Raw genomic sequence first — 26,872 nt, 5'->3', positions numbered from 1 at the left:
TAAATGTACTGGATAAAAAACACTTTTAGAAAAAAAAACCTACAAAAGCTCATCAAAACAAGCTTGTTAGTTCCATTTTCAAGTCCTCTGTAAGATGAAGATGTTTTCAGATTCTGCATTTTAATTTCTTCCATATTGCAATCCATCAACTAACTTGCCAAAATATACACATGCCCTCGTGTTGCTTCAGGTTTTATTTTCTGCAATTTGTATTGAATCACAAATCAAAAAGTTCTCAACACAGTTTTGATTAATTTAAGATTCAATAGAAGCTGTTTTCTGTTTTATGTCTGGTGGTAATTAAGCATAATATAGAGTGGTATTGCATTAAACAACATTCCTAAACAAATTCAGTTCCATTAACAAGCTCCATTAGGGAAGCACAGCTACTACAAATCAAGAATTTTGTGTCAGTTTTGGTAATTACTGTGTGTGCATAATTTGAGTAATAGGATACCTTGTGTGATGGCTTTTGAATTGTTTAGATAGGCAAGGTAAAACAGCATGTTAAACAGAGTATAATTTAATGCAAAGTTACATTAATTATCTCAGAGTTTGCCTCTCAAAGAAGAAAACCAACACTGGCTTTATGGAATTTATGACTACCATCTTGATTACGGCTGTGTGATCTATTTATTAAAAGGCAATTCAGGACCTAACCATGTCAAAAAGTTACATGAAATAGAAAAGTCCATTTTTGGCGTGACGTGATCAACTTCTACGTAGTATTGTGGGAAGAAATGAGATATTGTGACTATGTCACATATTGTAATAAAATGTTTTCTCTCTCCAAGCGAAGTGATGCTCCAAGTATTACGTTAGCATTATAGAGAATTGTCTGTCGTTTATTCTATTTCTTACAAAACAAGTCTTTCCTGTTGATTTAATGTAGTCCACCTGAGCAATTCTCTGTAATAATAATTTCTGTGTTTTTTCATTATTGAGTCCTACATGCTCTATGACAAGCAGAGCAATGAGTTCTTTTGGAATTATTAGCAGCTCCTCTTGCTGTTTACACAGCTGTATCGTTGCTTTGATTGGAATGTCGGACCCCTTCCGACACTGAGTTGAAACTTGAACATGACTGCGGCAGGATGAGCAGGACTTATAAGAAGTGAAGAGATCTCACCTCTTCCCACGCCACGTTAGGATACGACAAAACAATGACTGACATTTTCCGACAACATTTGAGTTAAGGTCATAAAGTGTTTTAATATGTCAACTTATTTCTTTCCATTACAAATAAAGGGTATACCAATATATTTGATATAGTAGAAAATATGCTTCTGTCTCCAATTGGGTAAGAGTAAATGTATCATTGTGACTTTAGGGTCACAGTTTAGGCAAAGATGGCTCAATTGTCCTTTAAACTTGTTTCTTGATTGATAGGAAGGAAGAGTTAATCCATCAAATAAATGAATGTGTATACTTATATTTTTATGCAGATAATGAAATATCCAGATCAAAACAAAAATGCTATTCAATAACTAATATGTCCTTTAAATCTATTTCTTTCTACTTTTTGTAATGTTCCAATTAAAAGTGTCTAGGAATTCTTTCTGGGTTTTGTCAAGAATAAAGATTCAAATATTTTGAGGAAATAATGTTTGAGTTTACAATTCAAACTTATACTCCGTTGTTTTCATGTTGTGCTATTTTAATGTCACAACCCTGCCAAAATAATTCTAAGCAAATTAGTTCCAATCTCACTTAAAAATACTTAGTCCTTGTGTCAGCAATTTCCATTGGAAAGTTGCATTAATATTTTCATGCTGAGCACCAAGTATTGCATAATTGAAGCTGTCACCACTTGCAGATACAAAACTGTGTGTGAAAATAAAAATATCAACATTACCCAATTAAAGCACATACCAGTCAGGGTCTATGAAGAAAGAACCCATCTCAGTTAACTGAACAGAGATGAGTTGACATGCCTTAAAGTTATTAAGCAATTATACAAATAAAATGTTAAATTACGCATGGTGATCCATACAGTGGCAAAAGTGGCTGAGAAATGATTGGAAATAGGTAAGAATTACTTGAGTTTATCAAGCTGGATGTTCTTGGCCAGATTTTGTATGAAACTCACTTTTTAAGTAAGATGCTAACTTTATCCATAATAATTCACTAAACCACTTAATCACACACTCACCTATCCACTATTTATTAAAACCCTCTCTACAAATCCTCTTCTTTGCTAGTTTTTGATAGTGTTTGAAAAATCTCCCAACTTCTCCCAAAGGGGAGGCAGAGGCTGCAAGCAAAAAAAGTTTCCTATTCCAAACTCTGCTGCAATACAGATATCTCCTTCTTTGTTAAAAGCTAATTTTGCATAAGAATGACACGAAAATGGATTTTTGTACTCAGACCATTTATCAGACTGTAAACACAGCCTTTAACATAAAAACAGGAAATGCTTTATTTGGATGCAGATGATGCCAAAAATTCTACAGAGTCCTATAAGATTTATGATTGCTTTCATCTAGTTCTTTATTCTGGCATTCACTCGAGTGCATTAACTTTGAAAAGAAACTGTTTGGCTTGAGTTGTGAATATGACTTCGGCAATAAAAGCGAAGGAACCCGTAGTTCACATGCCTTCTTGTACATTGATACACAAGGGCACACGTATTGAACTGTAGCCGGGTGCTTTTAGGTACCTGCAGGTTCACTTGAAGTTCACATCAAACTCAACAAAGACCTGCCTGGAAATTTTAGGTGTTGGTAAATTGTGAAGTATTGGTAGACAGAGTGGCAAAGACTTGGAACAAAAACAAAAATATCATACTGTTATATCTTCATCACAAAGAAGAAAGAATTGAATATCGAAATCTGGGAGAACTGATTTTTTTTCCTCAGAGCTAAAGTTTAACTATAAAGCAAAGGGTGGGATATTCAGCATATGATTTTCAAGGAGACAATGCAGATATTTCAAAAATAGTCAAGCAACTTTATTTCCAATTTTATCAGTGTGGGGCTTGAGCTCAGGGTGTGGATGTTGGCCCTGAGCTATTCTGCTCAAGGCAGAAACTTTATCACTTTCAGCCACTGTTCTACGTCGGGTTTTCTACTGGTTAATTGGACATAAGATTATCATGGTTTTTCTTGCTGTGCTGGCTTTGAACTGGGATCCTCAAATCTCAGTCTTCTGAGTAACATGGATGACAGGCATGAGCCACCAGTGTCATTGTTTTAATACAGGTCCATCAGAAAGAGTTCTGATGTACATAAGCCTCTTAATCTCCAATTAACCACCAGGAAACCGGAAGTGACGCTGTGGCTCAAATAGCAGAGCACCCCTAGAGCTGAAGAGCTAAGAGACAGCTCTCAGGCCTAGAGAATAAGCCCCATGACAAACCAAAAAACAAAAAAGAAAAACAATAGACGAGAGAAAGATAGAAAGAAAGAAAGAAGAAAGGAAGCGAAGGAAAGAAAGAAAGAAAGAAAGAGAAAGAAAGAAAGAAAGAAAAAAGAAAGAAAGAAAGGAAGGAAGAGAAAGAAAGAAAGAAAGATAGAAAGAAAGAAAGAAAGAAAGAAAGAAAGGAAGGAAGAGAAAGAAAGAAAGAAGAAAGGAAGGAAGAGAAAGAAAGAAAGAAAGAAAGAAAGAAAGAAAGAAAAAAGAAAGAAAGAAAGAAAGAAAGAAAGAAAGAAAGAAAGAAAGAAAGAAAGAGGGAAAGAAAGAAAGAAAGAAAGAAAATGGCAGGAAGAGTTGTTCTACTTGAACATGACATTTTGCATTACAATGAAAAACTCATACTGCACAAATAATGGCTCCCAAAACATAATTTCTTAAGTGCTAAAGAGTCTAACACGGTACTTTATACAAATGATGGTATTTTGACATATTGGTAAGAGTGGATTGGGCTCATCTGATACCACCAGAGTCCAGCTTGAAGCTTATACTTCGTGCTTTTGCCTGTCCCTGGTAGGTTGGACAGCCTTGGGGCCTGGTCTCCTGTGGTCACTCACAAGCTGAGGTACAGTAGAGCTAAAAGGAGCTTACACACACAAGGATGGAAATGCCTGTTCTAGCTGTTCTCCTGTCTCACTACCAGAAGACAAACACTTCAAAATATTGAGATTGCAACTGAAACACTGAAAAAAGCCAACCCATGGACTCCAACCACTGGTTCCATCCAATTTAGCCAGACTGGGACAGGCATCCCTGGTGCTTCCTGAGAAGCAACAGGAAAAGATGATGATTTTATTTGAATGATTCTGAATCTGCTGAGACAAAGTTGAACTCCATTTGTGGCGTCTGCAGTTGGAAAAGGAAAACAGAGATGAAAAATACAGAAGAGAAGGGGTTTAAATATTTCTTCGTTAGAAGTCTCTGTAAAGGAGAGACCAATGACACCCCACCCGTGTCCACCAGTCCGGGGATGGAGGTAAGAAGACCTTGAGTTCAAGGCCAGTCCTGGCAAAATTAACTACATAGTACCAAGGAAAAAGAAATACAGAACTGAAGAGTTGAAGTCATAGCTACAGTCTTTTGTTCATTTCCCCTCAGTGGGAAATGTAGCAAAAAATTCTGAACAAACTTGAATAATAGTTTACAGTGGTAGAAGAATGAAGGTCCTGAACAAGAATAATCTATCGAGTTCTGTAGCATCTTGAACTCTTCTCTGATGTGGTGGAAATGGTGGAAGGTTAGGTTTGATAGGAATGCCCATTACAAAGAAAGATTTCTAGTCAAGGGAGCTCAGCTCGTGAGTCAGTGTGAAGGGGTGCAGGCAAAGTCGTGTCTAATGGGCATTTACTTGGGTAAGCAGGTGTGAAAACTCTCCAGGGAGATGAGCGTCTGCAGACACAGCTCACAGACTCAGAGAGCTGGTAATTACGCAGTCTCTCCCTCAGGGCTAGCTTGTTTATTTGTCTGTTGGTGGCTGCTTGAACTTTTTAAATTAAAATTTTGATGAAAAAGAAAGATCCTTCCTAAAAGCCACACTCTGCACCGCTAAAAGGTCTCCCGAGAGCAACTTTAAGGTTTTTATGAAGATATTTTTAAAAATTGGATTTATTTTTATTGTGCATTTTGGTTTTCTCCTTATTCTGCTCTGGTTAGGAGAAAATTAATTTAGAAAATAAAAGTAAGTGGCCCCTGATGTCTTCCAAATTGTTTTCGTTGTACGTTATACAAATTAAATCCGGTAAACTACACTGCGGTAGAGATTTAGTGGTGTTTAAAGATTAGTGAGAACTTGGAGGATGTGTTAATTATTTCTCTTTTTTTTTCAAAGGAAGAGTAGCATATTGATTATTTTAAGAATGTGTTTTACTCATTAAGCAAGACTGTCTTCAGATACATGCACTTTTTGAGTATAAGGAAAAGCAATATTAAGGAAATTAAAGTCTTTTACATGCAAAAGTCACATATGAAAACATTTTTCTTGATATTGTTAAGTCAGGCAACATATAAAAATAACACATGAAATATGTAGGGAGCTAGATGCAGTCATACATGCTGATAATTTCTAGTAGAAATTGGAAGATGGTGGTTCAAAGGTAGCCTGAGCAAAAAGTTAGATTCAACTCAGCACATACACCCAGTGTGGTCATGTATAACTAAGGTCACAGCGACTCTGGAGTTCCAGGTAGGTGGATCTGAGACAGCCCTAGAGACGGGGAAGCGAGACCCTGGCTGAAAAATGGTAAGAAAAATGAAAATGTTGGCTCAGGTGGTAGATAATCAGACGACAAGTGTGAGGTTCCATGGTCAATCTCCAGTGATACCAACATTTCAATAAGCGACCACTGTGGGACAGTTGACTGCTAAATAAAAAGAAACACTGTGACTTCCAAGCTTTCTGGCATGAATTCGAATACTTGGAGGAATTAAGGACTTCTTGTTTTTACCATACATGTAGGAGTGTGCCTTGAATAAATGTATGAATAAAACAAAAATATAGAGATATGCAGGTATATATTTACTTCACCCCTTCATAAGAAATACAGAGAAGATTTCCTTCTTCTCTATATGAAAGTGGACTTAGTAAGTTGAGAGATGAAAATAACATGAGGACTATAAGACTGCGTAAAAGGTAAGTTTGAAATTTAAATATAGGGAATTAGTTAAAAAATTAACCCTCTTCACAGTGAATAAGAAAGCATACGGAGAGAGCAGGTATGTGCTCGTCAGAGAGAGGTATTAGGAGCAGGCGCGGATAGAGACCGGTTGATCTGATCATATATAATTCAGATACTTTTTATTTTTGCCTTGGGATGTGTATTACATCCAGAGTAAACAAGCAAAAACTATCTGCAAACTTGTATAGAAAAATATTTACTCATTAAAAAAGATGATCTTCGTATAAGGAACTTTTTATGTACAAGAAAAAGCACTATTAAGGAAATTAAAGTATTTTTGTGCAAAAGTCAGCTGTATTAACCACATGTATTATTTCTTGATATTGTAAATATTGAAATAGACACTTATTCAATAAGAAACATATCCACAGATATACCTACAACTGATAACATATTTAATGATGCAAGTTTAAAATTTTTCTGCCAAAATAGAGTAATCAATTAAAGAGGTCAATTCTCTCCCCTCCATATTTTCTGCTTTCCGCTACCAGTGGGAGACAGTGAAACAGAGCCCACAGGCTGGAGCACAAGGCTAGATTGTCTACACCATTTCCTTTGCAGGCACTCAGGAACTAGTTCTCCATTTCTCCTTATTTTATGGTTATGCTAAGATAAATCCTTGCTAATGACAAAAATCAAAACTAATCCCTTCACCAAAAATGTGAAAATATAAAAATAATCAGGATATCTATTTTATACTAAAGTTCATAACTTCTTATGTAGAAATGACATTTCTCCTTTTATAGAACTAATCAATAAGCTACAGAAAAGCTAACACGTACACTTAGCAACAACTAAAGTGTGATCCGATTATTTAATATGTATTCCAAGTTGTATATGCTAAGAATACATTATCCCCAGTTGACATTTACAAAGTGAAATACCATTTACTTTTATATAAATATGTGACATACTTAGGGATAAATCTGTAAATTGTGAGTATTGCATGTACTCTTGAAGATTAGTAAGATAACTTCAGGACCTCCTTAACAGTGAGCTCTTTGCTATGAGAAGACTCTGTTCTAGTACATTTTGTTGGAGACCCTGAATTCAATATTGAATTATTATTATCCAAACAAATTGATTTCACTTATGTGTGACTCATTCCCTGAACTCAGTACCATTTTCTGCTTTGCAAGTGTGTGAATTTATGCAAATATATACTAGGTGAGTGCTGTGACTTCACTCCAGCTTCAAAGTCAAGTAATGAGAAGTTTTTAATCATTGATTTTCATCCTTAAGAAAAACTAATTTGGGTTATCTAAGCCTTTTGCAATTAAACAAAATAAAATATGACATAAGGGATATCAAATATGCTTTTAATATTGAGCTTGTATATCTTTTTTTAATTTATTGTCCTGGGCTTGAGCTCAGGGCTTGAGCACTGTCCTTGGGTTCTTTTTCTCAAGGCTAGAGCTCTACTACCTGAGGCTCAGCACCGCTTCTGGCTTTTTCCTATGTATCTGGTATGGAGGAATCAAATCTGAGTCCTTGTGCATGCTAGGCAAGCACTACCCCTAGGCCAAACTCCCGGCCCTAAGTTTGTATATCTCAAAAGTACTGATGGTTGCAATAGTTAACTAGCTCTATCCCTAAGTATCTTGCATTTTTATGCAGTGTTTGCTGTGTAAATATGTATTAGTGTCATTGCAAAGACTTTAAGGACAGGAAAGACTGCAACAGAAGGAATTGCGCCTGGGGAAAGGAGACACACTCACTGAGCAGCAGGGAAGCTTGGGGGCTTTGTTGAGGTTTCTCTGGACTGCAGTGATGCTTATGTTGTCTGCATGCCACGCATTATCAGGCCCTGCATCCAAACAGTGAATTCTGCTACACTTCTGTGTAATGTCTTTAAAATGTAAATAATATATTCTCATGAGTTCAGATTCAGCCAGAAAAAAAAATATTGCAAACATTTTGGTCTGGACGTAGCATTTGGAATTACTTAATCTCACGCTTAGCTATTTCTTGTAGCCCTGATGATTTCCTTCTATGCAATTTATGTTTCACTCTCTCAATATGCCCCAGAATAAAGATCATCTTCTCCAGGCTAGATAGTTGTCTCCCAAGGAAGATTCCCTGCTCTGGCCTCACAAGAGGCTGCAGGTGATGTTTCCCCTGCCCCTCCGGGAGGCTGGAATGGGGTCCCGAAGCTCTGATGGCCAGGCCTGCCACACACTTGCCTTTGAGGTCTGCCGTTGCCATGGTTACTGGCATGGCCCAGGGAAAGCACACCACTGCTTAAAGGCAGTCAAAGAATTGCAAAGCAGGATTGGCCCGAATGCCTCCCAATGCAGCTTACATTCAGCCAAAGCAAAGAGAGGTAGTGGTGTTTCGGGTGAAGGAGAAATTACACAGAGATAGGATAATTTTCATATTGCACTTGCTGCATTGTCTTTCCATTGACTTGAATACCAATGAGAAGAATTGTAGAGCCAAGTATTAGAACATGTGGTATATGTATTATTTGTTAGATAATTCTAATTGGTATTGCCCACCATGACCTAAAATTATATATAGGCTTCAATTTTGGGTAATGATTTTTTAAAATATTTTTATTGTATTTAATCAAAGGGTTACATGATATTTGCCAGATAGAAGGTGCATTAATTCACATACATTGATACCCTTCCACATGTCTTGGTCCCCATTACCCTCCCCCCACCCCCCTCTTGGTTTTCCCCCTTCCCTGTCCAATTTCAAGTAACCAAATACAAATGTATCCAATATTTCAGAAAACAAAGTGAGATATTGTGACAATATGAGATAACAAAGGAATAGCAAAAGAGATGAGAGATAACATAGCACCTTAATGATTTTATAGAAGTACAACTATTTTTGATGTCAGTAATGTGCCCCATTACTAATACAACATTTTTATCATTCTTAGTAATGTAGAATGAAGAGCACAATATGCCCTAGTAGATAGCTAGCAAAGACAAAATGACAATAAAAAATAACAATCAGATAACAAAACTTCTGCACTAAATTACCTGTATCCATTAATCCTGACATGTGTAAAACTCCTGTATGATGTATAAAGCACGTTTATTCTTCATACCTTATCTAATCATATTTACAGGTATTAAGTTTGTTCACTACTGAAAATACCTTGAACCTGTTTTCAGAACCTCAATCTCTGTATTTAGATCCCTACTTAGTGTTTTCAATTTTGTGGTTTTAAGATGCTGACTTTCACATGGTTGCCAAATTTATACTTCCCAATACCTACCCGAGCAAGGACTACGTCACATGCATGAAGTTTTATTTTCCACCAACCAGAGAAAAAAGTTATTACTATGTGTAAATGTATTGGCTCACTTGGAAATTTCAGCCATTTGTAGATGTAGACTGTACATGTAATTGCCCTTATCTATTATATAATTTTACCAAATTTTTGGGGCCATTAGTTAGACAATCTAAGGGATTATGGCAAATTCAGTGTAATTGACAAAAATCCATAATTATTACTTTTAGCAACTGAATTTTCTACAGCAGGGTAGATTGCTCAGAGTTGCTCAGTGGTCTGAAATATATACTTTGTGGTCATTAAAAACACACATACAAAGGATAGGAATTGTAATACAATTTACTAAGAATAAAGTTGGGGAATTGCACTGCAATGTAATGCTGTTCCATATCCCAAATCTACTCGAAGGATGGGCTGAGATCCCTAATTAACTGGTCATCAAGGCCTCAACCTGCCGTTGGCTCACTCATGGCTGACTCACAGACATGGAAGGCTAACTGCTAGGCAAAGTGCATACATTACCTCAGAAGCTCCTCTGACTCATGGCGTTGTTGTGGTGATTAGCGGAGTTTAGTTTGGGTCCACCTTCTTTGTTTTGGAATCACTGTGCCACAAAACTCCTTTAGTCTTGAAATTCAGTCACACAAATCCCATGTAATGGTGAACTGTTATTGTGTTGTTGTATTTATGATCACTCTCATGTGCTGAGATTTATGCCATCCACTCACTGGCTGTGCTGGCTCCCCATGTGTGAAGACATTGAAGAAGTGTCATTGAGATCATCTCCAAGGTCTATAAGTGTGTCTGTCCCCAGCCTCCTGACCATGGCTGCTTGCACTTCGCTGGCTGCTTTCCGTCTGTGTTAGCATGCAAAGTCCTGTTGCTCCCATCCCTCTCCCTGCCTCTTTATCCTGGCAGACTTATTCTCTACACAGCCAACTACGTTCCAGCTTCACCTTTCCCTCTAGGTATTTCCACAAATTGTTTTGCTTATTCAAATGTGGCTTATCTCCAATAATAGAGTGCTAGTAGAGTCTTTAGAATTCAAATTAAAAAATGTACATATAAATTCAAAATGATTCTGAGTTCTCTGGTCTCCCGGAGATCAGAGTGGAGGTTTGTGGAATATGAGAGAAGTTTTATTAATCACTGACTTGATCCGAGCCAGAATTACACCAGTGAGGATTTGTGATTTGCTTTGTAGGGAAAGTCCAGGCAAAGGCCTTTTCAACACAAAAGAGTCATTAAACAACCCTAGATCCTCTAATTTAAAGAAATTTGTAATAAAATGACATTATAGTTCATCCAAGCATACTGGCTGGCTAAAGTGGCCAGATAAATTAGTCTCAAAGCTATTCTGAAACCATGAAAAGTTTTAGAAGGAAAATCTATTTCTTGGTCATTATTTCACCCCCAGAGCAGGTATACTCCTTGTACCTAGAGCTCTCTCCCATTTTTTAATTGAATTGGCTATGCAATTCTCTCCTGATGGGACTCATGCCGCCCAATGCAGGCTTGACTTGTAATAGTATATCATCATCACTCCATTTGTAATCTCCAACTTCCTTGGTTTGAAGTGCTGTGACAAATAGAAATAGATTGTCTGAGAATAAATGTCTGATGGTAGCGTGCCAGAGTATAAATCAAACAAAAGAAAGTGGGAGTAAATAAAAGAATAAAAGCTAGGGTAAAGTCAGTAAAGGAAGCCATTTCCTGGGATGGAAGCCATGTTAAATGTAGAATATTTGATAGTGAGAACATTTTAAACTTAGAATTTTTTTGCCATACTCAGTTATTGTTAAAGCTCAGAAGTAGTGGAAAGATCAAGATGAGAGATGATTATGCTGAATCTTAAGAAACCAGGTGGAAGAATCAAAGCTAAGAAGATTGCGCTTTGTGATTCAATTTACTCTTGAAACCGGGATTTTCCCCCCATAATTTCATATATCAACATGACACATAAAATACATCGAAATAAGTACACCAACAGTTAGAACTTGTGACATTACTCAATATAGGAAAAGATAAAATGTTCTGAGAGTGAGAAAAAGGCATTATTTCTAAGATATCCCTAAAGAAAAAAGAGTGGTGTAGTACTAGCAAAAAATTGTATAGGAAAATGGCAAAATGACATGAGATACGTGACAAACATTTCTATAGTCCTAGACAGTACTTATTTCTTTTTTTAAAAAATATGATAAGGACAAAGTATTCTTTTCTTTTTTCTGGTCCTAGGGCTTGTACTCAAGGTCTCTGTGCTTTAGCACTTGAATCACAGCACAACTTCTAGATCTAACTTTTTCTGAGTTGTTTACTGGAGATAAGAGTCTTATGGACTTTTGTACCTGGTCTGACTTCAAACCATGATCCTCACATCTTAGCCTCCTGAGTAGCTAGGACTATAGGTGTGAGCCACCAGAGCCTGCCAATAATGCATTTCTTAATCTTAATATTTATTACAATGTAACTGTGAAAAATTAGTGTAAGTGAGGTATACAGGTCAGTTTCAAACATATCCATGCATGATAAATACCTCACAAAGGGATCACAAAATATCATTTTGTATAATTACTACTATGCACACATTCACACTCTTTGAGAACAAGTAATATCTACTCTCTCAGCAACTAGTAAATCCTTCACATGGTACTGTAAACTATATGCACATCCTGTCATTACACCCTCAGAACTTACTCATTTCAAGTAACTGAAGTTTATTGTTCTCTCTCATCACTATTGTCTCATGCCGCTATCACCCAGCTCTTGATAATAGCCAGTCATCTCTTCATTTTGTGTAGCTTTTTGACTCCATATTCTGTCTGTGAATGCAATCCTGCCTTCATTGTTTTCCTATTTCTGCTTTGTTTCTTTTAGCATATTGTCTTCAGCATCAATTTGTCATAGCAAAGGCAAAATTTCCTTGTTGTAAGAAAACAGAATGCTCTTCCTGGACTCATAGGAAACCAACAGGAAGAGATCACTTTGCTACTTCCTGAGTCCATATCAAACCCAAATGCAAAGCCTGACTCTCTCCATTTCTCATATGTGCCCCCTGATATCTGATTTCACTTCCCACAATCTCCTTTCTTACTGTCCTAACATGTACCTCCCCATAATCACACACACACACACACACACACACACACACACACACACACACACACACACACACTATTTAGAGCCAGGAGTCTAGCCTTGTGGTAGAGGGCTTGCCTAGCATTCATAAAGTCCTGGGTTCAATTCCTAGGTACCACATACACAGAAAAAGCAGGAAATGGTTCTGTGGCTCAAGTGGTAGAGTGCTAGCCTTGAGAAAGGTCCAAGGACAGTGCCCAAGCCCTAAGTTCAAGCCCCAGGACTGGCAACCCACCTCCCACAATTCACTGTGAGATATAAAACAACTGTTTCTTATCAGATCACCATAATGAATGCCCATATTTTCTTGCGTTTGTATTTTGTTTTGCCTGGAATGCTATTTTCCTTTCAGAAATGCTTTTCCTGACAATGTTGTGTCAACCACGCTCCTATTCCTCGTGTTTCACCTTTTTACATCCGTTTATTTGTACTCTTTCTGCAGTGATGGCAGCATAATATATCTTTGCTGACCATTGATTTAATAAATATATTCCTGCCATCATTTGAATACATATTACTCAAATTGTGTATCATTTGATTAAAAAATTATAAAGACCCCAATTAATAACTGTTTCCTGTACATATAGTACATAGTATGTACATATGTACAGAGTACATATGACTATATATAGTCATTGGGCAAAAAAGAGGAAGGAGGAAATGAAGACAGGAGAGAGGGAGGAAGAGAGACGTTTCCCAGGGTCTATGATAAGTCTTCCTCATCTTCATCTGCTTCATTATTAGCATCTTAGTTTGCTAGATGCTAATAGTCTCTAAGGCATGGCTTTCAACTAAATGCAAACATCTATGATAATCAACTCGCTATATGTCTGCTGAGAATATCTCAATAGATGGCTCATTTATTTTTCTCTCCTATTCACTGCTGTAGAAAGGCAGCTTTCTACACAAAGAACTAGATAGAGCATCCAGCTTTTGAGACTACCACCTTTTCCCCACCTCTTTTCAGATTGGTTTTTACCCATGTGTGATGAATTAGGGAGTGTGCAGTTATATGTTAGATGTAGAAATTATAGACACATGTATTTCTTCTCATTCCTTTCATGACAGTGATGTTGTATTTCCATCCCTTCTCCAAGTGAATGAAATTATCTTTGGTCTATTTGAAGGCATCGCTCCATGTAGACCTATAAATCAATGGTAGTCTTATGGGAACCACTTGTTTTACTAAAAATAATAAAGAACACAACTGCATTTAAAATTGCAGCCTTTGTTTTCCTAATCACGTCACTGTGCTGACTATTTTTATCTCTGTTCACAGTCTGTCCTGGGCTTAGCACCAATCATGAAAATTAGGCAAGTGAGTACCATTTTTTTAATAAAAATCACAAAAGTCGTAATAATTTTTCATATATAAGTATGAAGAGACCTTTCAAAATGAGTTATTTTGGTCCTCACAAATTAAGTCTCTCAAAAGGTAATATTTTAGCCCCAAATGGATATTTTTCTGTCAGGGAAATAACAAAAGAAAAGTTGAGTACACCTAATGGCAGGTTTAATATAAATGCTCTAATATCTGTCATCTCTGAAGTATGAGAAAACAGGAGTCTGTTTTAAGCCTGCAACTCTCGGGAGTCTAAGTATTCAATACCTTACTCAGCTTGAACAATTTATTATTTTGAGATCTACTCCATAAGATGACAAGATTAAATTATTCAGTCAATATTGCAGAGTTGACTTTTGTCCTGGATATATTTAATTTAATGAGGAAACATCAAATGACTCATTTGTCATATAGTTACTATTTGATAAACTGCATTTCTTGACATCCTGTGGGGTAATTTTTGTTTGCATTAAGAATACTAATTAATTCATGACCATAATTCATCTTCTACACTAAATGTCCCCAGAGCTCTAGCAGGTTAAAATCTGGTTGAATACACACACTAATAACATTTATCTTTCCATGTAAGGACATTCTTGTGATGGTATAAGAACTCTTTAATCTGAGGTGCCCACGAGTTATCCTTCTTCTGCAGGGGCTCTCAAGTGCTGTACCACAACCACACATCAAGAGCTCCTACAGAAACATCACTGCGCTCTGGGACACAGCCCTTCCCAATTATAAATGATAATACAGCACAGGAATCAAGAGCGTTAAAAGCCAAATGGTTCAATTTTGCAAACTACATTTTTGAACACTTAAGCATAAGCAACTATTTCTAATATTCTGCTCAGAATTTCCTAATGTCTGTATAGTTTTGATGAGGCAGATTTTAAGTAAGTGATGAGAGCCAATCTATGCTAACTCAAAGTGGAAATATAAAATGATTGAAGTTTCTTGACTTAATCACATGTTACAAGAAATCACTTTGATCACTTTACATAGGCAAAAGTTTTGAACATGTAAGTAAATATTTTTATCATGTTTTTACCTTTCTAAGCATTTTAATTTCACATTCCAAAACAGTAAATTGGACCCTTATTCTTTCTTTAAACAATTAAGCTTGAGTTTAGCAAAAATTCTCAATACCTTGCATCTTAAGGGAGCCATACAAAAAATACTTGGATGTATCAGACTGGTTGAATATATTTACTAGTCTTCTCCATAACCGCTCTGTACGTTCTGCAATTAGTAAGTGTCTAAAATAACTTTCCTTCTCTAGAATGCTTTATTCTCATTGCATTTGAAGCAGTGGTTTAAAAAATGTCCATTCTATTTTTTCCATAAATAATCAGTGGAAATATAATTGTTACACCTTACATGTGAGAAAATTCCTCTCTCCATCAAAAAGGATGGGTTACAAATTCCAACTTTGGACTGGGGGCTTGGCTTGACTAATTCTTCTGATGAGATGCCCTCAGCAGATACAGAAGGGAAAAGAAGAACTGCCTGGGATAAGGAAGGATTATTGTTCTATAGACTTTTGTCTTAACTGAGTAGGGATTAAGTTGCCCCTCAGTAGACTGACCCACTACAGTTGATTCAGGAAGTAGCAGAGGTGTGGTTATGTTTTGAGATTACTGGTGCACAGTTAATCTTATTTTGTAGCCTTACATGGTCACCTCATATAAATACACCTTAGCCTTTTTCAAGTAGCCAATCACCAGTGGATTGTGAACCTGAGTTCTGCCAGCCTGAACTGAGGCAGAGCCGTTAGGATGAGCAGGGGAGGAGCCAGTGTGCTGTCTGTCAATTTCTGGCTGGGGGCTCACCCTCTGCAGAGATAAATTTAGCTTTGCTGAGGCAATTCTCTATTTTCATGTCTGTCATTGTGATTCCAGTGGTATTGGGAGAGCATACTTATAACATGCACTAGACAGCTTCACCTCCATAGGTCAGCATTCCAGATTCGTCAGAAATAAATTTCCCCAGTTAACCATCAAGCTTTCTATGGGAAGAATAATAAAATATTCCTGAACACATTTTCTTCATATTTATTTTATCAGCCTTAAGGCAATCACCTGAAGCCGGGAACAAAAAAAGTCATCAAAAATGAAGAAAATCAAAACAAGTGAAAATGATCAAAGAAAATTTATAAGCAAACCGCAAGAAAATGTTTTGAGAAGAGAAAGCAAAAGCCAAAAGTGTGGCTCAGTTTCAGGCCACAGTGATCACGGCCTTGGACTTTCCATTTACATGAGATGCCAGCTAAGAGGACAGGAACCCAAGTGGAATCATTGGAAAGAATGGAAGCATAGACACCGATAGTAATGAGATTGGGGGCTTCGGAGGTCATGTGGATTCTCTTGCATTCTGCCTTCATATTTTCCCATATCAACTGAAGTCTTCTTGGTTAGGAATTTGCCTGCTCTGTGTAATAAGTTTCAGTGACCTGGGAGCTCTATAAAGATTTGAAGCGATTTCTGAAGGAGAAATTCGGTTGAAAAGCGCAATTCTATTATTTTTCTGAATATACAAAGGTACTCCCAGTTTCCTGTGCTTATCCAGCGCATTCTCACATCACTGCCTCATTTCTTTTTGGATCATGCAGGAAGAAATCAATAGGAAGAGAGATAAAGAGTCCAACAATCATGACATCAAATTGAAGCATTGCTCTCTGTTCCTGAATGCTTAAGTGTGGCATAAAATGGATCATAAAAGATTTGGTGTATTATTTATACAGAGACAGCTTCTCTGTCTCATAAACTCTTACTCTGCCTTGAAAGCCTGGGGAACAAAGCACCATGGGAGGGGCTCTGAGAGGCCCTCTGAGAGGGAGAGTGCATATTGAATCTCACAGACGTTCTGGTGCCCAGCACCCACTTACACCAGCAGACCAGCATTCTGATTGGCTTGGCTTGGGTGTGGCTCTCACGGCACCAACCAGCCTCCGCATCAACTGACCAACTCGTCAATGAAGTTTACTCTTGCTGCACAAATCTATAGTGACTGTGCCCTGCAGAAACATAGCCACAGCAATCTGTTTTGAAGTAGCCTGGAGGATTCAACCCCCTCTGCTCACATTAGTCCCTGGGGTGAATGCTTGTATTCTAAACTAACTCCTTTCAAAAGGCAACCTTGTCACTGCAGTCAGCCTGTCACAAAGCAGGGGCATGGTTGGAGTGAAGTAGCAAAGGATGGTAATGCCTGCAAATTTCCAATTTTCATATGTCATCGTATCTTCTTAAATACCTTCCAATTATGTCAAAACTGATAAAAGAAAATAACCATCCAGTTTCCATGACACATGGGACAAACAGAGATGAGATGGTGGCTGGGATGTAGTTCAGCAGCAGGTGTAAGGTTCTGGGTTTGACATAACCATCCTCTCTCTGTCTCTGTTTCTGTCTCTCTGTCTCTGTCTCTCTCTGTCTCTCTTTCTCTTTCTCTTTCTCTCTCATGCATACACACACGTTTTTCTTTGGAAAGATTAAACAAGATACATTTAAAATAGTCCCACTGAAGGCCACTCCACGTTTCTTCTTAATCAATTGCTCTTGATTAAAAACAATGGAATTTCATCATACGATATTATTTGAATTCTCATTGATATAAGTGCTGGCTGGTACAAAATGATGTTTAATTGAGTTAATGATATGTTTTACTGGACTATTAGTCTTTCTTAAAATGCAACATGACAACGCTATCATCAGAGGCTAGGTAGCTAATAGACAGAGAGGGCTCAATGGATGAGTGTGTTGTAGGTCAATAGAAACACTGGGGTCCTAAAGAAAGCAAATGTACATTTTCTTCAGTCACTCATTCATCTATTGTCCACAGCACCAGAGCAATCACATTTGGAGCCCAAGGAGAAGTACAATCAAGGTGATATGACAGAGAATGTCCACCGAAAATAGTGGTAAGACCCTGGTAGAGAAGAACATGAGGAAACAAAGAAACAACCCATTGTACATGGACTCTGATATTAGTATCTTCATAAGGAAAACATGTCACATAGATTTTACTCTTTTCTGGAAATTTGCTCATCTCCAAATGAATTATATCTAACTCACAATTTGAATTTGTGTAACTTTATCTCGCATTACATTAAAAAAATGGTCCTTTGAACCAGACATGAATATTTTAAGGCCATAAAAATATTGTGCCAAATTATTTTTTATTTCAAAAGAACTTTCTTATATTGTGTTCTGTTAATCAGTTATTCTGAAATACATCCATAAGCAAAGAAGTTTTGCACAGTTTTAAAACATAGTCATCAGTGGTTAGAAATTGAGAATTTTGGAAAGATTTCTGTTAAAACTTTAAAGCCATTCTTTTTTAACATGATACTGTACGCTGTTGGGAAAATTTGGAGAAATGGATAGTTTAATATGTAGCTTAGGAATGCATTTGAAGACAAACTAATTCACATAGTAAAAGTCAGAAAAAATCCAAATAGGAAATTGATTATATGCATTATGTATGCCCACAGAATGGAATCTCATACAGATTTTATAGGAAACATTTTATAAAGACAGAGAAGAAACTCTTTGCCTTGGAAAGATGTTTATGCGACTCAGTGTACAGCGTTCTGCCATTTTGTTAAAATTTATTGTGAATTGAGTAATACATACGTGCACAGAAACTAGAAATTAAATAGATAAGGAAGAATGTCAGATTGTATGCATACATATGCCCTTACATCTACATATATGTACGACTACATGATAAAAGATACATGACAGCTTCTGTGGGAATCAGCTGTCAGTCCCACCATGCTTATCTCTTTACCAACTAGACAAGCCCAACCACAATTTCCAAACTAACTGTCTACAATAATCCACTGCTGAGTGTCTCACCAGAAGCCAGCAGGCACTGCACACTGGAGCATTCTTTATCATTCCCACGCCCTGCCTGTCCCTGGATCTCCTTGAAACCTGAATGCGTTGTTGAACTTCTGGGGAATTTCCTCAAATCATTGTTGATTCAAGCAGAACTTTAAGGGGAGTGTCAATTGTGAGTTTTACATCATTTTTTTTTAATTTCTGGCTTTCAATAGCATCTCAAATTAGCAAAATCTTGTAAGCAAGTCCATCTGAAAACATCCTCCACCATCCTGGTGGAGATTTTCCAGTGGATCTGTACATCTGAGCTGTGAATATTCAATACCCGTGCGGTTACCTGGAAACAAGACCCTATCTAAGACATCGTGCTCTGAGCTGACCCCAGGTCATGGCATTTACTTCCCAGTCTTCAAGGAAAACTTAAAATACCTAATTTCCCTTTTCACTCAAGTCTTGTTCAGTGTTTAGGTCTTCTCCTAATTGCATCCCAGAACAGAAAAAGGTCCACACGTGACTTCCTTTGCTTGGCTCCAGCCTCGCAGGCCCCACAAACAATGTCATCTTTGCACACAATCTCTTCCTGACTTCCAAGTTTTCTCTCTGAAGCACACATCAGAAGCCATGACCTTCACGTTGACATTGCAGAAATGGAGCCAGTGGAGCACTGTGAACAAGAGCAGCAGGGCATCTCCAGAGGGGAAGGGTAACAACACCTTGCATGGAGCAAAACTTGAGTCCTTTCTACTCCAGACACTGCGGTGTCGACCACAGGACTCCAGAAGCAGACACAGGACTCCAGAAGGCTCACCACAAGGTCACCAAAGCTTCTGACTGACACCGCATTATTTATTTTTTTGTATTCTTTTTAAAAACAAAACTTAAACAAGTCTAGGATTACTCTCTATTTTCAATTTCATCTCTGTTCATGGTTATAAATGTTAAGTCAGAGCACTGCCACATAGATTGCACCAAGCGATACCTCTGCCCCATGTCTTCCTTGGTCACTGAATTCATGGAGAACCATCAGCTCAGGATGAGAGGTGAGAAATCGTAGGTAGTGACATCTCCGTGAGGGACAAGTGGGTGTCAGGAATCATGTTTCAGCCACCGCGGTCTCCTTTTCCCAGGGGAAATCATCAGGGTTCCCCACGCCTGCGCCTGTTTCATGGATCAAACATTTGCCATTTAGAGATGACTGATAACCAGTTCTCATTTAAACGGATCTCAGGCTGTTTTCCTGTGCTCCTTCCCCGCCAGCCGGCTGCCGGTTCTAATCCTCCCCACAGCACACGCGGGGTGCGTGGATGGTGAGTGGAGAGGGGAGAGGGCGCCTGCCTTCCCAGGGCGCACGGGTGGGGAGGGGAGGTCGTGAGGCTGGTAACGCTGTGGTGTAAAGAAGAAGTGACTTCAGCATGTCATTACTAAATGTCTCCACTCTCCACCCCATAAATGGAAAGAATCAGAAAACAAAATTGGCAGCAGTACAAAATTCCTTGGCATCTGATAATCTGCCTTGTCTAGTGCTACTTTAGGATGTATGGCTTGTATGTTCAGCCTGCAGCCAGCAAGGGAGAATTGCTCTTTGAGAACCAAGTTTCTCATTTCCACCAGCGTGACAACTCTCCCTCCTTTGACTGCTTAGTGATCATTGTTAATTTTTTGTCAGAAAGAATACTAAAAATGTGACCTGTTTTCCCTTTATTGAGGTCATAGAGGTGTAAATTCTTTCACAGATAACATTTTTATTTCGTTTTAATTATTGTAAAGTGTTTTTCACAAAACTGAAAAATATCATTTTTATGGCACTCCCATACAACTGACTTGTGTAACCAGTTTAAAAGTGCATAAATAAGCCAGACCTCGAGGTTTCACACCTGGCTACTCCAGAGGCTGAGATCTAAGCCTTCCTAAGCAAAGAATCACGTGAGGCTCTTCTCTCCAATTAAGCAACATAAAAGCCAGAAGTACGGGTAAGCTTCAAGTGGTAAAATGTCAGCCTTGAGGAAAAAGCTAAAGAAGTGTGTCCTGCATCCAGACCTCAGTGCCAGCACAGAACAAGAATGCACAAATGGGTCCCTTGGTTATCTCATATGGTTTCAGTAGTTCACCTTGTTATCTGATATATTGTATATATGTTTATGTTGGTTATTTGAAATAGGATAGGGAACGGGGAAAAGATGAGGGGCGGGGGAGGGGGAGGGAAATGGGGACCAAGACATGAGAAAGGGTATCCATGTTTGTGAAGTAATGCACCTTCTATCTGGTGAATAGAATGTAACCCTTCTACTAATTACAATAAAAATGGATGAAAACGCACAAATGAATTAAACTGGGATATTGAATGGTAACTCCATTGTACAACTACTTAAAAATAATAAAAACGTATTTCAAAAATAAATACATGTATAAAAACAAAACAGATGAAACTGACACTACCTAGAATTAAAATGAGTGCCCATACTGGAGAATAAAAGAGAATGATCACTTAATTATTCTAATTACCACAAATCTCAGAACTGTCTATTTTAACTGTTTTACACAGAGTGCTCAGGGAAATGTATATTGCATTTAATTATATTTAACTATATAAATATCCTGTAGTTTGTTGACAATTCTTACTTCGGGGTGTGTAAATGCAATCACAATACTGGGATATTGTTCCAGGCTCTTCTCATCTATGCTACTGATTGATCCATTCCTCCAGTCCGCAGTCTAAAGCTGATGATCTAACAGCCTGTGAAATCTTGGGTATAAATTCTCTTGGTAAACAAAGTCATTCTTGAAAATGTTTGCTAATAAAAATCCACATTAATTATGTATATGTGTGAATATATATATATATATGTATATACATGCAAGATGTCAGTCAAGACTGTTGGTGGTAAATTCTCTCTACTGCTTTCACATCCAAGTATTTATTTTTCACTAGTGTAACCCCATGAGGGTATTCAGAAAAATGAGCCCTGCATGTCTCAGGGAATTCTCAAACATTACCATGTGCCCTAGAATGTCACTTGACTTAGGTAACAGGTGTTTTTTACAGCACCCCAGTGGCCGGCTCTTCATTACTTGACTGGAAAGCAGTGTTCATGCTCCCCTGGGGATCTATAACATATCCTGTAATATTTCTCAAGATCCCTGCACATACAAATCATGAGGAGATCTTGTTAAAATGCAAATGCTCATTCAGGAAGTTGAGAAGGGCATGAACTTACACATTGTAAAGCAAAGTCTTACGTGATGGCCATCTGACAGGTCAGTTCTTCAACCCCCCCTTCACGGTGAAACGGGCAAACTTAGAAGCCACACTGTGATTTCACCAGCAGCTCCTGGCTTAGAGGTACGGCCCTGTTCATGTGTCTTCACCAGTGTGCAAAGCCTTTTAACCAACGAGACCCCGGGGTATCAGACTCTGCTGGTACCTGCACAGCACAGTGAAAACATCGCTTCCAGCTTCTTTCTCCCTCCTTCTCCAGGAGAGATCTAGAAACAATTTGTCTACCAAGCACCCTCCTTCCCACTCCAGCCTCTTGATCATTCCAGCAACATAAACTTCGGGTTCTCCTCCTCCACTTCCTCTTTCCTGCCTCTCATTTGCTCCCTTTCCTTAGCCTGCTAGGACTTTACTTTTCATCTCTCCTCAGTTTTCTCTTTGCTGATTTCCTTGCGCTGTTTTGTTTCATACTTGCAGAATACTGTCCCAGGAAATAATTCCACTCAAGATATTTCCACATTCGAGAAATATGGGAAAATGAAGATTTTTAGAAACCCACTCAAGACTGGCCTGTGGTCTTAGTGGCAAAGCTCTTGGCTAGTGAGCACAAAGCCTTAATTTGAGACCCTAATACCACATTAAACAAAAGCAATCACACTCACACACAATCTTACACACAGCCACAAATGCTCCAATGGTCACATCTACTCAGATAACTACATCCTTCCACAACGTCAAATGATTCCGCTACACTTTTAAGATGTAATTTAAAATTTAGTCCACCCAATAAAAGGAAGATCCGATGGACCAATTTCATTCTGAATTCCTCTCTTTTAATTTATTTTTTGTGTTGAGCTAAAATTTGCTGGATGGTTTCCCTACAGACCTACTGGTCGAAGATTATTTTAATAGAGTAGCATTTTCATTTTCACTTCTTTTCCTCCTTAGGTCTAACACAATCACTTGTCAGAGACTTTAAAAATATGACACATTTAAGTAATGGGAGGTTATTCAATCCTCTTTCATGTTTACTTCTGCCCCGGGTCTGGTGTCATTGGTTTGAAGCTCTCCTGCTACCCAGGTTCTGCTGTGTATCTTCCCATAATCCTCCAGGGTTCCTTTCCATTTATACTTTTGTTATCTTGCACCTGTCTTCTTTTCCATTTGTCTTTCATCCAGAATCTTTATTTGAAGTAAGTCCCCCATGACTGTTTCTACAAAGGCCACATCACATTCAGATCTGGAATATGTTTTTCCAATAACATCAGAAGCCAGAGGCCTCTGGTTCTCCAGAACTCCATGAGGGAAACAGCAAGAGTAGTCATAATTAGTTTGCATCTTCAGTTTACACACAGTGCTCTTCTTGTGTAGATTCCTGTGGTTTCTTTTCTGATGACAACTTTCCTGCAAGCACTCTAGCTTAAGAATCCCAACGTCTTCAATAGCCAACTTCTAAAATTCTCTTGTGTAAAGTGGAATCTTCTCCTGTGTCTCAAGTGCATACTGTCACATATTTTACATTTTATTTGCATTACTATTTTAAAGTCATAAATCTAATTGGAATGAATTATTCCAACAACACACATAATAATTCAGTTCCAAATGTATATCATCTACCTTACAAATCTAATTTGTATGAATGTACCTATACATACATTAAATTAATCAGGATAGATCATTCTTTTAAATGAAAAATAGGAACATAAAATAATTTTGTGGAACAAACTTATATAATGAAGACTGGATCCAAATCACTTACAATAGCATTTTAAATGACAAACCGAGTAACATAATGTTGAACTGCTTGTCCATGAAATGACAAGTAAATAATTTAAATTCTCATTTGGACTCTCCTGGCCGAGGAGAGGAAGAAATGCTGTGTCACTTCCCAGTCTTAGAACCCAGGACAACACTTTCACTTTTAAAAGTACATTAGTTCCATCTATAGATTCAGCTGACAAAGAGAACATCTTTCGTGCTAAAGTTAAATCTCTATTTTAACCAGTCACTTACTTATGTCTCAAAATAAGTAACTGTTCAAAATAGGGAATAAATTTTGTGGTTTCATTTTGTAAAATGTTGTGGAAAGGAGAACTTTCTATAGTTTTGAATACTTTCTATAGCTTTGAATACTAAGGTCCACAGATAATGTAAGATCTTTTTTACATTTTCAAACTCATCGGATGTCTGGAAAGTTCAATTTATATAACAATGAAGCATTTTTGCTTAGCCACAAAACAGAGTCAGAATATGAGAACATATATTTATTTGAAATTCCAACCTTTATCAGTAAAGTCCTACATTACCTAGTATGTAACTGTCACTCTGAACTCGTTGTTGATTATTTCTCTTCACAAAAAGGACATCAACACTTCCTAAAATATGGCAAAATATCTTCTACTTGAGAAGGTTAGAGCTCAATGTTTTGTAAATACAATATATGCGCTTGATTGATCATGAAGTTTCTTCACTCACATCCTACCTGTTCAAGGAACATTTTTCGTCCCACCTTCCTTGAAATATGATATCCTCTCCCTCTCTAATCTCTGCAACATTTTGTATGTGTGTACTTCTCACTACCTGAAATCAGAGCATACACTTCTTTGAATAGATTTAGTGCATATATGTCTAGCCTGATTATAATCTAGGTGAATTAAGTGGGCAATAAAAACACGAGTAACTGTTTACGTATGATAATGATATTTACTTATAAAGTAACAACTTTGATGCATAATTTTGATGGATAAATACAAAATGTAGACAGAATACATCACGAACAATGACTCTCAAATCTGAAATATAAAATGGGAGCAAAAGTAGAACAATGCAAAAAAAAGTTGTCTATGTATCCACTTATTCCTATTTCCCCCTTATTTCTGTACACAAATGAATGAGAAAAATAAGATAATTATCTTAATTTTAGCAGACAAATAAACCAGTATAATACTAAACATGCCTCTCCAATAAATCATACTTTGCTTTCTAAGGTAATGAGATGATGGACACTCTCCAGACTGGATGAACGTATTCATAAAAGTGATGGGCTTCACGCATCTGATTACCATATGACAAAACTATGTATTTCTACCATGATTCAAATACTGAGAGAACCACATGGCAAGAAATGCAGGTGGCATGGAGTCCACTACCACAAGAGCTAATGACCAGTAAGAGAAAGAGTTCAGTTTATGAGAGCTAGACCTGATTTCTTCCAACAGTCCTACTATCCTGGAAGTGGGCTGCAGCTGCAGTAGGAGATCAAGAGAAGCAGGTTCTCACTGACTTGTGCCCAACTTCTGACCCACAGAACCTCTAAAAAGACTTATGTATGGTGTTTCGAACAACTAAATTGGTGAAGACTAGTTTTACCAGTTATCTCACTTGGAAATCCCTTTAATATATTGTGCAGTAGGAAAATATTTTTTTTTAAAAATATCTTATTGTAAAAGTATCAGTCAGATATGTCACCAACTCCACAGAATCGCTTCAGAAACAGCACCAGGAGAACAAATAAGATTTTCATTTCTCGGCTGGATTAAAAATTAGATCATCGCATAGCCAAAGGCATTTGTGCAAATTGGTAGCAACTGTATTTTTGGAGTGTTTGCATTCCTCTTTGATTTCATGCTATGTTTCATTGGCATCCGATCAGGTCAAAGAACGTGTACGGTGTTCTTTGTCAGAAATAATGCCCCTGTTACTTCATTTGCAAGAGTGAAAGTAAAGTCTGACAGATTCTTTCAGATAACCATACTGGAGTTTTAGACATCTAAATTGTTCTCTGCTTCAGGCAATGACAACCAAGCCCTGGAGTTTGGAGAATATTTTAGTGAGACTATTTGTGTCCATGTACTTTTTAAAAGAAAAAAAGTAGTCTTAGAAAGTCGCATCCTGAAAGAATAAATAAAATGGCCATGTTTGTAGGCATCCATATGCTGGAGTTATGACTGTGGCAATACCTTTTTCTGATGTGATGTGAGTTCAGATTCTTCAGAACCTGTCCTTGGATGTCATTTTCTTATAAAATATTTTATTATCTTTAAGTGATTGTATAAAGGAGTTCCCACTCAACAAAACAGTTTATGAATCCAGTGACTGGACCAGTGTGACCCCTTTCACAGCCTCCCCCACCCCTGCGACTCTCCCCACCCCACCCCTTCCTTCACTTTCTTAATTTCTAGGTTATGTATGGAATTTTTGCCATTTAACAAAACAATTTATGTTTACAATACATCTTGATCTGTGTAACCCCTTCAATGTCTTCACCTCCCTTCAATCCACCTTATTTTTCTCCATTCTGCAGTATACAACGAATTCTTTCTTGTAGTTTACTCCCCTTCCCCATTTAATCTTCCATCTCTCTCACTTTGGTTCAATTTGCAAGTGAAGGTTGTTCTAAAGCCAGTAGCACAACCACATTCTTTGCACCATTATTTACAATAACCAAGGTATCAAATCAGCCCAAATGTCCCTTAGTAGATTAATGGATGGAGAAAGTGTGATATATATATATGTATATCACATATACTGTGTATAATATGTGCATTATATATAATGTGTGTCATATATATCATGCATGTGTGTGATATACTGGAATTCTACTCATTCATCAGAAAGAATGATATTGTACCATTGTTCAGGAAATGGAAAGACATGGGAAAAATTATATTAAGTAAAGTAAGCCATGCACAGAGACACTCCGGTTCCATGCTTTCCCTCATTTGTGGGAGCAAGACTAAGCCTATAAATCTATAAGTAAACTTACTGGGTGGTTAAACAAACAGTTATAAATTAATTAATTGAACTATAACAGACTTTATAAAGAATGAAAATAGTAAAATCCTTTAAAAAGTCTAAGTCAAAAAATTTTAAAAATAAAAAATAAAAAGACTAAGTCAAAACCAATCAAGTAAGTAGCAGGTAAAATATATTTGGTTGCCATATCAAAGGCAACATTTACATTCTATGATGCATTTCATATTAAGCATGTAATAGAAGATA

The sequence above is a fragment of the Megascapheus bottae genome, chromosome 19 (genome assembly GCF_031878675.1).
Source record: "Megascapheus bottae isolate mThoBot1 chromosome 19, mThoBot2.hap1, whole genome shotgun sequence".
NCBI classification, from domain to species: Eukaryota; Metazoa; Chordata; class Mammalia; order Rodentia; family Geomyidae; genus Megascapheus; species Megascapheus bottae.
This window is presented reverse-complemented; position numbering follows the sequence as displayed.